We start from the raw sequence: 16,609 nt of genomic DNA, 5'->3' as shown, positions 1-16,609 counted from the left end.
AACAGAAAGACTGAGAATGCTATGATGGAATCTATACTCAGTTCCCACAGTACTCTCTCTGAGTATAGATGGCTCTCTTCTTCACTGAAAAAATGGAAAGAATATCTCATTGTTGAAAAGAGCCACGTCCATCAGAATTGATCGTCTTATAGTCTTGTTGTTGTGTATAAAGATCTACTCGTTCTGCTCATTTCACTTAGCATCAGTTCACGTAGGTCTTTGCAAGATTTTCTGAAATCATCCTGCTGGTCATTTCTTACAGAAGAATAATATTCCATAACATTCATATACTATCATTTATTCAACCATTCTCTAACGGATGGGCATCCACTCAGTTTCTAGTTACTGGCCATTACAAAGAGGGCTGCCATAAACATTCTTGCACATACAGTTCCATTTCTCTTCTTTAAGATTTCTTTGGGATATAAGCCCAGTAGAAACACTGCTGGATCAAAGGGCATGCACAGTTTGATAACTTTTTGAGCATAGTTCCAAATTGATTTCCAGAATGGTTGGATACATTCACACCTCCACCAACAATGAATCAGTGATTCAGTTTTCCCACAAAACCCTCCAACATTTGGCATTATCTTTTCCTGTCATTTTAGCCAATCTGACAGGTGTGTAGTAGTGTTTCACAGTTGGCTTTATTTGCATTTCTCTGATCAATAGTAATTTGGAGAACCTTTTCATGTGGCTACAAATAGCTTCAATTTCTTCATCTGAAAACTGTTCATATCCTTTCACCAATTATCAATTGGAAAATGGCTTGAACTATTATATTTCAGTCAATTCTCTATTTATTCTAGAAATGAGGCCTTTATTAGATCTTTGATTGTAAATATTGTTTCCCCTCTAATCTTGTCTGCATTAGTTTTGTTTATACAAAAACTTTTTAACTTAATATATTCAAAATAATCTAATTTATAATTAATAATGATTTTTAGTTCTTTTTGGTCACAAATTCTTTCCTCCTTTACAAATCTGAGAGATAAACTATCCTCCTATGTTCTTCTAATTTGTTTATAATATCATCCTTTATGTCTAGATCATGAACCCATTGAGCATTTATCTTGATATATGGAGTTAGATGTGGGTCTATGCCTAATTTCTGCCATGCTAGTTTCCAATTTTCCTAGCAGTTTTGTCAGGTCATGTTCATTTACTTTTCTCTTCATCAATTCCTTTGAAATACTTGCCCTTTTGTTTCTGTAGATGAATTTTGGTGTTACTTTTTCTAATTCAATAAAATAGTTTCTTGGGAGTCTGATTAGTAGAGCACTAAATAAATAGATTAGTTTAGGTTATTGTCATCTTTATTATATTCGCTTGACTTATCCACAAGCACTTGATATTTTTCCAGTTGCTTAGATTTAACTTTATTTTTGTGGAACATGTTTTGTAATTTTATTTGTATAGCTCCTGACTTTGCCTTGGCAGATAAGTTCCCAAATATTTTGATTATCAGCATTTTTTAAAATGGAATTTCTCTTTGTATCTCTTACTTTGGGATTTTGTTAATGACATATAAGAACACTGATGATTTATGTGGATTTATTTTGTATCCTGCAACTTTGTTAAAGTTGTAGATTGTTTCTAATAGCTTTTTAGTTGATTCTCTGGAGTTCTGTAAGTATATCATCATATCATCTGCAAAGAGTGATAATTTGGTTTCCTCATTACCTACTCTAATCCCTTTAACCTCTTTTTATTCTCTTATTGTCAAAGTTAGCATTTCTAATATAATATTGAATAGTAATGGAGACAATGGGCAACCTTGTTTCATCCCTTAGAGAACCCCAGAGATTCTAGTAAAAAGCTATTAGAAATAATCCACATCTTTATTAAAGTTGCAGGATATAAAATTAACCCACATAAGTCATCAGCATTCTTATATATCACTAACAAAATCCAACAGAGTTACAAAAAGAAATTCCATTTAAAGTAACTAATGATAGTATAAAATATTTAGAAATCTATATGCCAAGGGAAAATCAGGAACTATATGAGGAAAACTACAAAATGCTTTCCACACAAATAAAGTTAGATCTAACCAATTGGAAAAAAAATATTAAATGTCCTTGGATAGAGTGAGCAAATATAATAAAGATGATGATATGACCTAAACTAATCTATTTATTTAGTGCTATACCAATCAGACTCCCAAAAAAACTATTTTAATCACTTAGAAAAAAAATAACAACAAAGTTCATATGGAAAAACAAAAGGTCAAGAATATCAAGGGAACTAATAAAAAAAAAATCAAATGAAGGTGGCTTAGCTGTACGAGATCTTAAATTATATTATAAAGCAGCAATTACCAAAACCATTTGATGTTGGCTAAGAAATTAGTTGATCAGTGGAATAGTTTAGGTTCAAAAGACAAAATAGTCAATAATTTTAATAATCTAATGTTTGATAAACCCAAAGACTCCAGCTTTTGGAATAAGAACTCAATGGTTGAAAAAGAAACTGCTGGGAAAATTGGAAATTAGTATGGCAGAAACTAAGCATTGACCCAAACAACATTTTACACCAAATTATGGTCAAAATGGGTTTATGGCCTAGGCATAAATATTGAGATTATAAACAAATTAGAAGAATATAGGATAGTTTAACTCTCACACCTGTGGAAGAGGAAGGAATTTATGACCAAAGAAGAACTAGAGATCATTATTGATCACAAAATAAAAAGTTTTCATTATATCAAATTGAAAAGTTTTTTGTACAAACAAAACTAATGCAGACAAGATAAAAAGGGAAGCAAGAAACTGGGAAAACATTTTTATAGTCAAAGATTCTGATAAAGGTCTCATATCCAAAATATATACAGAATTGACTCTAATTTATAAGAAATCCAGCCTTTCTCCAATTGATAAATGGTCAGAGGATACGAACAGACAATTCTCAGATGAAGAAATTGAAACTATTTCTAGTCAAATGAAAAGATGTTCTAAGTCATTAATAATCAGAGAAATGCAAATTAAGACAACTCTTAGATACTACTACACACCTGTCAGACTGGCTAAACAGGGAAAGATAATGTGAAAGGTTGGAGGGGGTGTGGGAAAACAGGGACACTTATACATTGTTGGTGGAATTGTGAATACATCCAGCCATTCTGGAGAGCAATTTGGAACTATGCTCAAAAAGTTATCAAACTGTGCATGCCCTTTGATCCAGCAGTGTTTCTACTGGGCTTATATCCCAAAGAAATCTTAAAGAAGAGAGAGGGAACTGTATGTGCAAGAATGTTTATGGCAGCCCTCTTTATAATGACCAGTAACTAGAAACTGAGTGGATGCCCATCAATTGGAGAATGGTTGAATAAATTGTGGCATATTCATATTATGTAATATTATTGTTCTGTAAGAAATGACCAGCAGGATAATTTAATTTCAGAAAGGTCTGGAGAGACTTACATGAACTGATACTGAGTGAAATGACCAGGACCAGAAGATCGTTATATACTTCAACAACAATACTATATGATGATCAATTCTGGTGGACATTTCCCTCTTCAACAATGAGATGAACCAAATCAGTTATAATAGAGCAGTAATGAATTGAACCAGCTACACCTAGGGAAAGAACTCTGGGAGATGAGTGTGAACTATTTCATAGAATTCCCAATCCCTCTCTTTTTGTCCACTGGTATTTTTGATTTCCTTCATAGGTTAATTGTAACCATTTCAAAGACTGATTCTTTTTGTACAGCAAAATAACTGTATGGACATGTATTCATATATTGTATTTAACTTATACTTTAACATATTTAATATGTATTAGTCAACCTGCCATCTAGAGGAGAGAATGGGGGGGGGGGAGGAGAGAAATTGGAATAAAACGTTTTGCAATTATCAAGGCTGAAGAATTACTCATGCATATATCTTGTAAATAAAAAGTTATAATAATAAAAATAAGCTTTTTGCATCAATATTCATTCCGGGGATGGGTGTATAATTTTCCTTCTCTGTTTTGGGCCTACCTGGTTCAGGTATCAATACCATGTTTGTGTCATAAAAGGAATTTGATAGGAGTCCTTCTTTCCCTATTTTTTCAAATACTTTATATAGTATTGGAATTAATTGTTGTTTAAATGTTGTTAGAATTCACATCCAAATCCATCTGGTCATGGGGATTTTTTTTCTTAGGGAATTACTAATACCTTGTTTTATTTCTTTTTCTAAAATGGGACTATTTAAGTAATTTATTTCCTCTTCTGTTAATCTGGGCAATCTATATATTTGTAGATATTCCTCCATTTCACTGAAGTTGTCAAATTTATTGGCATAAAGTTGGGTAAAGTTACTCCTAATAATTTCTCTAGTTTTCTTTTCATTGGTGGATAATTGAGCTAGATTCTGTTCCCTTGGAAGGCTTAAAATGCAGCCAGCGAGAAAGCCTTCTAAGGTATGTAGCCAAAAAGTTTAAAACATTGTAAAAAATTAATGAACTTTCTTACTTGAAGCAATTGTATCAGTCAACAAAATTAACTCCTCCTTTAGCCTTTTAACAATACAGTAGGTTATAAGAAAAAGGTTAAAAAGCTTGTAAGGTTTTTTTTTTCCTTTCATTTTAATTCTAGCTAAGTTGAAAATATAAAATTAGGTTACTTTAGGACTTTTGGCCATGATGGCAGAGAGGACACACATATCTATTTAAGCTCTGTCTTTTCTCTCAGAATCCTTTATTTCATGACAAGCTTTGGAATTAGTGCTTGACTGGAAAAAAAAAAACACAAATAATTACCAATACAAGATATCCTCAAAATTCACCAGAAAAGGTCTGTTTTTGCTCACAGGTGGGGATGGTTAGATTGGGCAGGCAGAAGCAGAACAGCAGACAGTGAGAATAAGGCAGGCAGTTTACACTGAGAAGACCTGAGTGGGGTAAAGCGTGATCTCAGCCATTTCTGTGGGGAGAATTTTATCAGTGTGGCTACTTTGCCCTGGAAGCAAGACAGTAGATGAGCAGAGAAGCTCTAAACACAAAGGGTAAAGACTATAACCCAGAAAAGCTAGGGTCTCTTGGGACCTGGCTACACCCACCTGTAGTGTCTCAGCATGCTCTCAGAATCTCAGAGCACAGAAGCAGTGCAGCCATTGCTATCCTGCTAGTGCCTCACTGCTGCACCTGCAGTCTGTAGAGGAAACTCAGTAATACCATCCAGCCTTCTTCCCCTCCAAAAAGAAAAAGCAGACAACATTTGTTTTCATTGTTGTTGTAGTTGTTAGTGTGTTTTCTTTGATTCTTCTTTGGCAAAATGAGCAAAAAATTAAAACAGACTTGAACTATTGATAGCTTCTGTATGGATAGAGAGCAGACTTTAAACCCTGAGGAGACTAAAAACAGACTGTCTCCAGATGAATGCCCCAAAGGGGATATGATCTGGTCCTCAAAACTCAAGACTCTCATAGAAAAAATAAAAAAAGGCTCTCACAAGAGAGCTAGAAGAAAAATGGGAAAAGGAAAGGGAAACTTGGCAAGAAAGTATGGATAAGTCATCCTACTCATTTAAAGATAGAGTGGATAAAATCAAATCCTTGAAAAACAGAATTAGTGAATTGGAAAAAGAAAAATAGCTCTCTAAAAAATAAAACTGGCAAAATGGAAAAAAAATTCCATAGAACAAAACAACTCATGTAAAAACTCAATTGGACAATTAGAAAAAGATATAAAAAGTGAGTGAAGAAAATAATTCATTAAAAATCAGAATCAAACAAATGGAATTGAATGACTCGAGAAGACACCAAGAATCAGTCAAGCAAAACCAAAAAAAAAAAAAAAAAAATGAAACAATGAAAAAAATATCAAATAAACTTCTTGGGAAAACAAGAGACCTGGAAAATAGATCTAGGAGAGGTAATCTGAGAATTATTGGACCTCCTGACAAATATGATGAAAAAAAGAGACTGGACACTATTTTCCAGGAAATTATCAAAGAGAAGTGCCCAGATGTTATAGAAACAGAGGATAAAAGAGACATTTGAAAAATTGATCGATCACCTACTGAAAAAGACCTTAAAATCAAAACTCCAAAAATATTGTGGCTAACTTCCAGAAGCATCAGACCAAGTTAAAAATATTACAAGCTCCTAGGAAAAAACAATTCAAATATAGAGGACCCACAATAAGGATTACTCAGGATCCAGCAGCGTCCACATTAAAGGATCAAAGGATCTGGAATCTAATATTCCAAAAGGCTAAGGAACTTGGTATGCAGCCAAAAATAACTTAGCCAGCCAAAATGAGCATTTTTTCGAAGGGAAGAAGATAGATATTCAACAAAATAAGTGAATTTCATGTATTTCTGATGAAAAAACCAGAACTAAACACCAAGTTTGATCTACAAATATAGAACTCAAGAGAAACCTGAAAAGGTAAAAAAGAAATCTCAGGAACTATATTTCTCCTATAAAGATACATAAAAAACACATGTATAATTTGTTCTAGAAACTAGAGGTGGAAAGGAAATTGTACCAGGAAAAGGGTAAAGTGTACTAAAGAAAAGGAGATACTACATCTCACGAAGAGGCAAAGGAAACCTATTATATCTGAGAGAAAGAATGGAGTGGGATGAACATAGTGTGTATCTTACTGCCATCAGAATTGCCTTAAAGAGAAAAATATTAGACATATTCGATTTATAGTGAAACTTCTCACACCTCATTGAAAAATGGGAGGAGAAAAGTGAAAAGGGAAGGAGTAAGCTAAGCAGAAGAGAATACAGAAATTGTGAGGAAAGGGGGTAAGATGGGGGAGGAACTCTAAGGTGGGAGAAGGGATACTAAAAAAGGGAGGGTGGTGAGAAGTAAGTGGTGCTCATAAGTTTAATACTGGGGCGGGGGAGATAAGGGGAAAGGAAAGAAGAAAAGCATAAGCAGGAGTTAACAAGATGGCAAATAATACAGAATTGGTAAATTTAACCATAAATGCCCAAAAAAAGAGGAAGATGTTAACAGACTGGAATAAAAGCCAGAATGCTACAATATGTTGTTTAAAGGAGACACACCTGAAGCATAGAGATACATGCAGAGTAAAGGTAAAAGGTTGGAGAAGAATCTAATATGCTTCAAATGAAGTAAAAAAAAAAAAAAAGCAGGGGGAGTCATTCTCACCTTAGATCAAGCAAAAGCAAAAATTGTTCTAATTAAAAGTGATAAGGAAGGGTTCTCTATCTTGCTAAAGGGTAACATAGATAATGAAGCAACATTGATATTAAACATATGTGCACCAAGTGGTGTAGCATTTATATTCTTAAAAGGGAAATTAAGAGAGCTGCAAGAGGAAATAGACAGCAAAACTATAATAGTGGGTGATCTCAACCTTGCACTCTCAGAATTAGATAAATCAAACCACAAAATAAATAAGAAAGAAGTCAAAGAGATAAATAGAATACTAGAAAAGTTAAATATAATAGATCTTTGGAGAAAACTAAATGGAGACAGAGAGGAGTACACTTTCTTCTCAGCAGTTCATGGAACCTATACAAAAATTGACCATATATTAGTGCATAAAACCTCCAACTCAAATGCAGTAAGGCAGAAATAGTAAATGCATCCTTTTCCGACCACCATGCAATGAAAATTACATTCAATAAAAAGCCAGGGGAAAATAGACCAAAAAGTAATTGGAAAATAAATAATCTCATACTAAAGAATGATTGGCTGAAACAGCAAATCATAGACATAATTAATAACTTTACCCAAGAAAATGACAATAAAGAGACGTCATACCAAAATGTATGGGATGCAGCCAAAGTGGTAATAAGGGGACATTTCATATCTCTAGAGGCTTATTTGTATAAAATAGAGAAAGAGAAGGTCAATGAATTGGGTTTGCAAGTAAAAATGCTAGAAAAAGAACAAATTAAAAACCTCGAGTCAAACACAAAACTTGAAATTCTAAAAATAAAAGGAGAGATTAATAAAATTGAAAGTAAAAAAAAAATATTGAATTAATTAATAAAACTAGGAGTTGGTTCTATGAAAAAAACAACAAAAATAGACAAACCCTTAGTAAATCTGATTTAAAAAAGAAAAGAGGAAAATCAAATTGTTAGTCTTAAAAACGAAAAGGGAGAACTCACCACTAACGAAGAGGAAATTAGAGCAATAATTAGGAGTTACTTTGCCCAACTTTATGCCAATAAATTCGACAACTTAAATGAAATAGAAGAATATTTCCAAAAAGATAGCCTGCCCAAACTAACAGAGGAAGAAGTAAATATCCTAAACAGTCCCGTCTCAGAAAAAGAAATAGAACAAACTATTAACCAACTCCCTAAGAAAAAATCCCCAGAACCAGATGGATTTACATGTGAATTCTACCAAACATTTAAAGAACAATTAACTCCAATGCTAAATAAACTATTTGAAAAAATAGGGATTAAATGAGTCCTACCAAACTCCTTTTACAACACAGACATGGTACTGATACCTAAACCAGGTAGATTGAAAACAGAGAAAGAAAATTATAGAACAATCTCCCTAATGAATATTGATGCTAAAGTCTTAAATAAGATATTAGCAAAAAGACTACAGAAAATCATCCCCAGAATAACACACCACGATCAAGTAGGATTTATACCAGGAATGCAGGGCTGGTTCAATATTAGGAAAACTATCAGTATAATTGGCCATATTAATAATCAAATTAACAAAAACCATATGATCATCTCAATACATGCAGAAAAAGCATTTGATAAAATCCACCATCCATTCCTATTAAAAACTCTTGAGAGCATAGGAATAAATGGACTTTTCCTTAAAATAATCAGTAGCATCTATTGAAAACTAGCAGTCAGCATCATATGTAACAGGGACAAACTGCAACCATTCCCAATAAGATCAGGAGTGAAACAAAGTTGCCCACTATCACCGTTACTATTTAATATTGTATTAGAAATGCTAGCTTTGGCAATAAGAGTTGAGAAAGAGATTAAAGGAATAAGAATAGGCAATGAGGACACCAAATTATCACTCTTTACTGATAATATGATGGTATACTTAAAGAACCCCAGAGACTCTACAAAAAAGTTAGAAACAATCCACACCTTCAGCAAAGTTGCAGGATACAAAATAAACCCACATAAGTCATCAGCATTCTTATATATTACTAACAAAACCCAACAGTTAGAGTTACAAAAAGAAATTCCATTTAAAGTAACTACTGACTGTGTAAAATATTTAGGAATCTATCTGCCAAGGGAAAATCAGAAACTTTATGAGCAAAACTAAAAAACACTTTCCACACAAATTAAGTCTGCTCTAACCAACTGGAAAAATATTAAATGATCTTGGATTGGGCGAGCAAATAAAATAAAAATGACAATACTACCTAAAATAATCTATTTATTTAGCACTATACCAATCAGACTCCCAAAAAACTATTTTGATGACCTAGAAAAAAATAGCAACAAAATTCATATGGAATTCAATGGAATTAATGAAAAAAAAATCAAATGAAGGTGGCCTAGCTGTATCAGATCTAAAATTATATTATAAAGCAGCAGTTACTAAAACCATCTGGTATTTGCTGAAATAGACTAGTTGATCCATGGAATAGGTTAGGTTCAAAGGACAATACAGCCAATCACTTTAATAATATAGTGTTTGACAAACCCAAAGACACCAGTTTTGGGGATAAGAATGCATTATTTGACAAAAATTGCTGGAAAAATTGGAAATTAGTGTGGCAGAAACTAGGCATTGACCCACACTTAACACTGTACACCAAGATAAGGTCAAAAAGGCTTCATGACCTAGGCATAAAGAATGAGATTATAAATAAATTGGAAGCATAGGATAGTTTACCTCTCAGACCTGTGGAAGAGGGAGGAATTTATGACCAAAGAAGAACTAGAGATCACTATTGACCACAAAACAGAAAATTTTGATTATATCAAATTGAAAAGTTTTTGTACAAACAAAACAAATGCAGACAAGATTAGAAGGGAAACAATAAACTGGGCAAACATTTTTACAGTCAAAGGTTCTGATAAAGGCCTCATTTCCAAAATATATAGAGAATTGGCCCTAATTTATATGAAATTCTCCAATTGATAAATGGTTAAAAGATATGAACACACAATTCTCAGATGAAGAAATTGAAACTATTTATAGCCATATGAAAATATGCTCCAAATCATTATTAAACAGAGAAATGCAAGTTAAGACAACTCTGAGATACCACTACACACCTGTCAAATTGGCTAGAGCGACAGGGAAAGATAATGCGGGATGTTGGAGGGGATGTGGGAAAACAGGGACACTGATACATTGTTGGTGGAATTGTGAACACATCCAGGAATTCTGGAGAACAATTTGGAACCATGCTCAAAAAGTTATCAAACTGTGCATACCCTTTGATCCAGCAGTGTTTCTACTGGGCTCAAACCCCAAAGAGATACTAAAGAGGGGAAAGGGACCTGTATGTGCCAAAATGTTTGTGGCAGCCCTGTTTGTAGTGGCTGGAAGCTGGAAAATGAATGGATGCCCATCAATTGGAGAATGGTTGAGTAAACTGTGGTATATGAATGTTATGGAATATTATTGTTCTGTAAGGAATGACCAGCAGGATGAATACAAAGAGAACTGGCAAGACTTACATGAACTGATACTAAGTGAAATGAGTAGAACCAGGAGATCATTATATACCTTAACAACGATACTGGTTGAGGATGTATTCTGATGGAAGTGTATATCTTCGACAAAGAGAAGATCTAGTTCAGTTTCAATTGATCAAGGATGGACAGAAGCAGCTACACCCAAAGAAATAATACTGGGAAATGAATATAAACTGCTTGCATTTTTGTTTTTCTTCCCGGGTTATTTATACCTTCTGAATCCAATTCTCCCTGTGCAACAAGAAAACTGTTCAGTTCTGCACATATATATTGTATCTAGGATATACTGTAACCTATTCAACATGTAAAGGACTGCTTGCCATCTGGGGGAGGGGGTGGAGGGAGGGAGGGGAAAAATCAGAACAGAAGTGAATGCAAGGAATAATGCTGTAAAAAATTACCCTGGCATGGGTTCTGTCAATAAAAAGGTTATTTTAAAAAAATGAATTGATCAAAACAATATGTATTGTCACAAATGTGTTTCAATTATCCTAATTAACTTATAATTGCTATTGATTTGTTCTCTATTTCCAATTTCTAATCTCTATAATATGTATATAAACATTTCCAATGTCATATTTGTTTATGAGGATCATGAAGTATAAGAGAAGAATGCCAATCTAAAGTTGTTTACCATTATTATAGAAAACAGAGTTGTGGAGTTAATCAGTGTATTAATATTCAAATAACATTTGTCTTATTCTTTTCAAAAATTGCCATAAAACTTTGATATCCTTGTATAGAAAGCATTTATTCTCTTTATAGCCTTTATAGCCTATAAAATTGAATTAAGAAGGTTTTCGATCAGTGTTTTGTGTTATATGTATATATACATATATATATATACAAATATATTAATATTTTGCCTCATTATCAAGCAGAAAAAGCCAATGTGTTATGTTATTATGTTATAAATGCTCTCAAGTAATGCTTTTTTAAAAATGAAATAATACTTTAGTCAATATACTTATCTTTGATTTATGTTTTAATGTTTTACTTTTTATATTATCATGTAAAATTAAATGTAGGGGAAAATGATTGATTTTACCTTAAGGAATGAATGGCTGCACCTGTCCACACATATAAAGATTATCTAATATTTCTCATTTAATAATTTAGATTAAATTCAGTTCACTCTCATATGTTTTATCTATTTCAGAACTAAATTATGTAGAATGAAGTATGGAAAACTATGTTACCTTCTACTAAATTTTACCATTAAAAAATTTGCTTTATTATTCAGAATATATTTCCCTTATCACAAAACTTCACGTTACACCTCTGCAGATGACCTTAAATAATTATTCTACCATTTTAATTTTTTTTTTACTATTCAAATATATTTCCAGCTTTGCTACTGACTTGCTGTGTGATCTGGGCAATGCACTTAATCTTTCTGTTTCCCAATAGACTATTTTATGTTTCCTTGAGACTTTACTACCATATTAAAAATAATAAAATTTTTTGCTTAGAGAAAGTGCCACATATATGTAGAATATTATACAGATGTGTCTTTTGAACAACATATTTGATATATAAGTGGAAACAAAAGAAAATAAACATGATTGCTAGAACATGGCATTATTTATATATGAAGCATAGAATATAATGGTAAAGCAAGATAAAGTTTTTTCCCAGTTAATGATCTAAAGAAAAGTGATGAGCAACAAGAAAAAGAGCAAAATGCTTACACAAGTACAGAAAGAAATGGAGAAGGTTTTGAATCCATTTTTTTTTAAAGTACGTTTAGTTGGATTTTTTTTTTTTCTTCTTAAGTAATTATATGTTTTCACTCAAAGTCTGGAAGATTGGGATCAAGAAGAAACACTTGTTTTCCCTAAGGTTTCCTCATATTAAAAATCTTGTGAATGGAGCCAAGATGGTAGAGAGTAAACACATCTCTATTTCAAGCTTGGCCTAGTATACCTCAGATCAACACCAGAGTAAGCTTCTGGATTGGTTTTGAAGTGACAGAACCCAGAAATATTTGGAATATAACATTCCTAGCAGATACTTTGGAAGAACTTCAGAAAAAAGGCCTGTTTCAATCAGTCAGGAAGAGAGGCTACTAAACTCAAACATAGTGCAGGAAGCTGGGACAGGGAGCCAGGGTGGGGAGTTAAAATATTGCAGTGTCTGTGAACTACAGAATCCACTGCAAGACTCTTAGGCTACTCTATCCTGGTTACAAGCCAGGGATTTAGCAGATTAGCTGTGAGACACCCAAACTAAAAACAAAAGGCAAATAGTGAGCCTCTGAACCTCAGAAAAAGTGGACTCTGGTCTCACCTAGCCAGAATCAGGGCCTAGTCAGCAGCAACCACCGAGTGATTGTTCTTCCTGTGCCTTAAGAACAGACATTTTTTTTTTTAAATGAGCAAAAAAAGTAAAAAAGAAAAAAAAAAACAACTCTGACAATAGGCAGTTTTTTTGTAAAAAGAGAAGAACAGACCTTAAACCCTAAAGGAAAGTTATCACCAGATGAAGCCCCAAAGGATGATATGAGTTGGTCCCACTTCACAAGGCTCTCTTGTTAAAATTCAAAAAGATTCTTACTTAAAAGAGGGATAAAATAAAAATGGGAAAGGAAATGAGAACTCTGAAAGAGCATTTGAAAAAGGTAAAACAGATATTATCTGAAGAAAGCTCCTTAAAAATAGATTTGATGTGAGATCAGGATGACTATCCCTGCTTTTGTTTTTTACTTCAGCTAAAGCATAATAGTTTCTGCTCTAGTCTTTTACATTTACTCTGTATGTATCAATCTTCTTTAAATGTGTTTCTTGCAAACAACATATTGTAGGATTCTGCTTTTAATACATTCTGCTATCTACTTCTGCTTTAAGAGAGAGAATTCACCCCATTCACATTTACAGTTAAAACTTCTAATTCTGTATTTCCTGCCACCTTATTAACCCCAAATTATATGTTTGTCTTTCATTTTCCCCTTTCCCTCCTCTCCAGTATTTTACTTATGATCATTATTGCCTCAAGCAGTCCTTCTCCTTTACAGTCTTCTGTCTTATTATATTTTCCCCCTTCTATTACTGCTTTCCCTTCTATTTAGCCTATCAGTTCCTTTTCCCCTTCCCCCTTCCACTTTTCTATGAAGTGAGAGAAGTTTTTCAGTGGAACCAAATATGTTTAATATTTTCTCTTTGAGCCAAATCTGATAAAAGTAAAATTTACATAATGTTCATCCCCCTTCCTTCTTTCTTTCGATCATAACAGGTTTTCTTTGCTTCTTCCTGAGGTGTAATTTCCCTTATTTTACCTCAATTTTTCCCTTTTTCCAGTACAATCCCCTTTCCATCTCTAGATTATTTTTAATTATAACAGTAAAATCAAATTATACATGCACTGTCTATGCATATCCATAACAAAGATACAGTAAACAAGTTATTTTCTTTTTTATCTTTTTATGCTTCTCTTGAGTTTTATATTTGGAGGTGAAATTTTCTGTTCTGCTCTGACCTTTTCATCAGAAATAAATGGGAGTGGAACCACGATGGTAGAGAAATCACATGTAACCTTCTGAACTTCTCTTATACCCTCACTATGAATTATTAAATTCAGCCTCAAAAATACTGCTTGATTGGTAAAATTAACAAAGATTTGAAGGGCAACAACTTACGAGCCAAAGATAATCTGGAAGATCACCAGAAAAGGTTTGTCCTGAGTGGTGGGAGCAGACCAGCACAAGCAAGGATAGAAGCAGAGGCTAGCATCTCGAGTGGACTGGGGGCGGGGGTAGAGACCACCCGTGGTCTCTACAGTTGGAAAATTGACAGAGAGGACTCTACCATAGGTCGACTGCATTGTTTTGGTTGCAAAGCAGTAGACCAGCAGAGAAATTAAAGCCAAAGGTAGAGGGTACTAGAAAAAACACTAGAATCTAACAGGATCTGGCTATACTCACCCAAAACCAGAAGTGAATGAACCAGCACAGGCCACAGCACAGCTGTGCAATCGCATTCTGCAGCAAGGTGCTTTCCCTCAGGCCAGTCACAAATCTACAAGACAGGGGAGCAAAGCCTGGGGCAGCCTCAAATCTGCACAGTGGGAGACTCAACCTGGGTCAATAGAATTTCCACAGTGTAACTGTGCTCCCCTGGGCAGAGACACTTCTGGTGCCAAATGGGGCAGGGCAACTGCTAATACCAACAGTATGCTTTTGTCCAGAGTAGTGACACTTTTGCTGCTCCACCTGTAGCCCCAGAGCAGTTGCTAATCCACACAGGGGTTTCTTAGCAGAGCACCTCCACAGCTCACAGTGCTACCCAGGCCTGAGTCATTTCCAGTGTGGAGCTTTTCCCAGAGCATTACTGAAGCTTGGCCATTCTTTGCAACACATTGGCAGGATAGCTACTGTCGATATACCTATTCCTGCTCTGTAGAGAAAGCTGGTAACCTCCTTGCCCTGAAGACAGTCCCTAAAGGCTTTTAAAAAATGAGTAAAAAAATCAAAATGATGATTGATAGCTTCTAAACAGAAAGAGAGCAGGTTTTCAACCCTGAGGAGACTAATAGCAGACAGTCTTTATACAAAACCGCAAAGGGGGATGTAACCTGGTCCTCATCACACAAGGCTTTCCTAGAAGAAACTATAAAAAATCTTAAAAGAGAGCTAGAAGAGAAATAGGGAAAGGAAAGAGAAGCTATGCAAGACAGTAACAACTTCCTGAAAGGTAAATAACTCTCAGGAACACCAGGGAAACAGAATTTGTGAATTAGAAAAGGGAAAGAACTCCCAGGAAAGAACTACAGGAAATTCTGTAAATTGGAAAAGATAAAGAACTCCCCAGAAAGTAGGATTTGTGGATTAGAAAGAGAAAATAACTCAATTTAAAAAAATTAGTAAAATGGAAAAAAATGCCATAGAGCAAAACAACTCATTTAAAAACTCAATTGGATATATAAAAAAAGAAGTTAAAAAAAAAGCTAATGAAGAAAATAACTCATTAAAAATCAGAACTGAACAAAGATAAATGAATGATTCATTGAGACATCAAGAATCAGTCAAGCAAAGCCAAAAAAAAAAAAAAAATGAAAGATTGGAAAAAAAGTCAAATATTTACTTGGAAAAACAACAGACCTGGAAAATAGATCTAGGAGAGATAACCTGAGGATTATTGGACTTCTCAAAAATTATGATTAAAAAAGAGCCTAGATACTATTTCACAGGAAATCATCAAAGAGAACTGCCCAGAAGTAATAGAACCAGGAAGTAAAATAGGCAATGAAAGAATTCACCTTCTGAAACACCTTCTGAAAAAGACCCTAAAATAAAAACCCCAAGGAATATTGTGGCCAAATTTCAGAAATATCCGACTAAAGAAAAAATATTACAAGCAGCCAGGAAAAAACAATTCAAATACCGAGGTGCCACAATAAGAGTCACTCAAGATCTGGCTGCTTCAACATTAAAGGAATGAAGGGCCTGGAATCTGAAATTTCAAAAGGCATAAGAACTTGGAATGCAGCAAAGAATAACTATGCAGATAAGCTGAGCATTTTCTTCTAGGGAAGAAGATAAACATTTAATGAAACAGAGAAATTCCATTTGTTACTAAGGAAAAAAACACATCTAAATAAAAAATTTGATCTCCAAATATAGGACTCAAGAGAAGCAGAAAAAGAAAAAAGGAACTCTTGGGAATTGTATTTCTGTTGTGGATATACAAACACACACACACACACACACACACACACACACATACATGTATAATTTAATTTTACTGAAATAACATAAAAAGGGAAGTAGAAATGGAAAGGGGATAGTGTCAGAAAAAGGGAAAAGAGGAGATAAAAGGAGGGAAACTACATCCCATGACGACGCAAAGGAAACATATCAAATCTGAGGGAACTTAGAGAGGGGGAGGAACATTGTGTGAATCTTACTCTCATCAGAGTTGGCTCAAAGAGAAAATAATTGAGATATTTGTTTTACAGAAAATCATCTCTCACCTCATTAAAACG

Source organism: Antechinus flavipes, chromosome 3 (assembly GCF_016432865.1).
Source record: "Antechinus flavipes isolate AdamAnt ecotype Samford, QLD, Australia chromosome 3, AdamAnt_v2, whole genome shotgun sequence".
Taxonomy (NCBI): Eukaryota; Metazoa; Chordata; class Mammalia; order Dasyuromorphia; family Dasyuridae; genus Antechinus; species Antechinus flavipes.
This window is presented reverse-complemented; position numbering follows the sequence as displayed.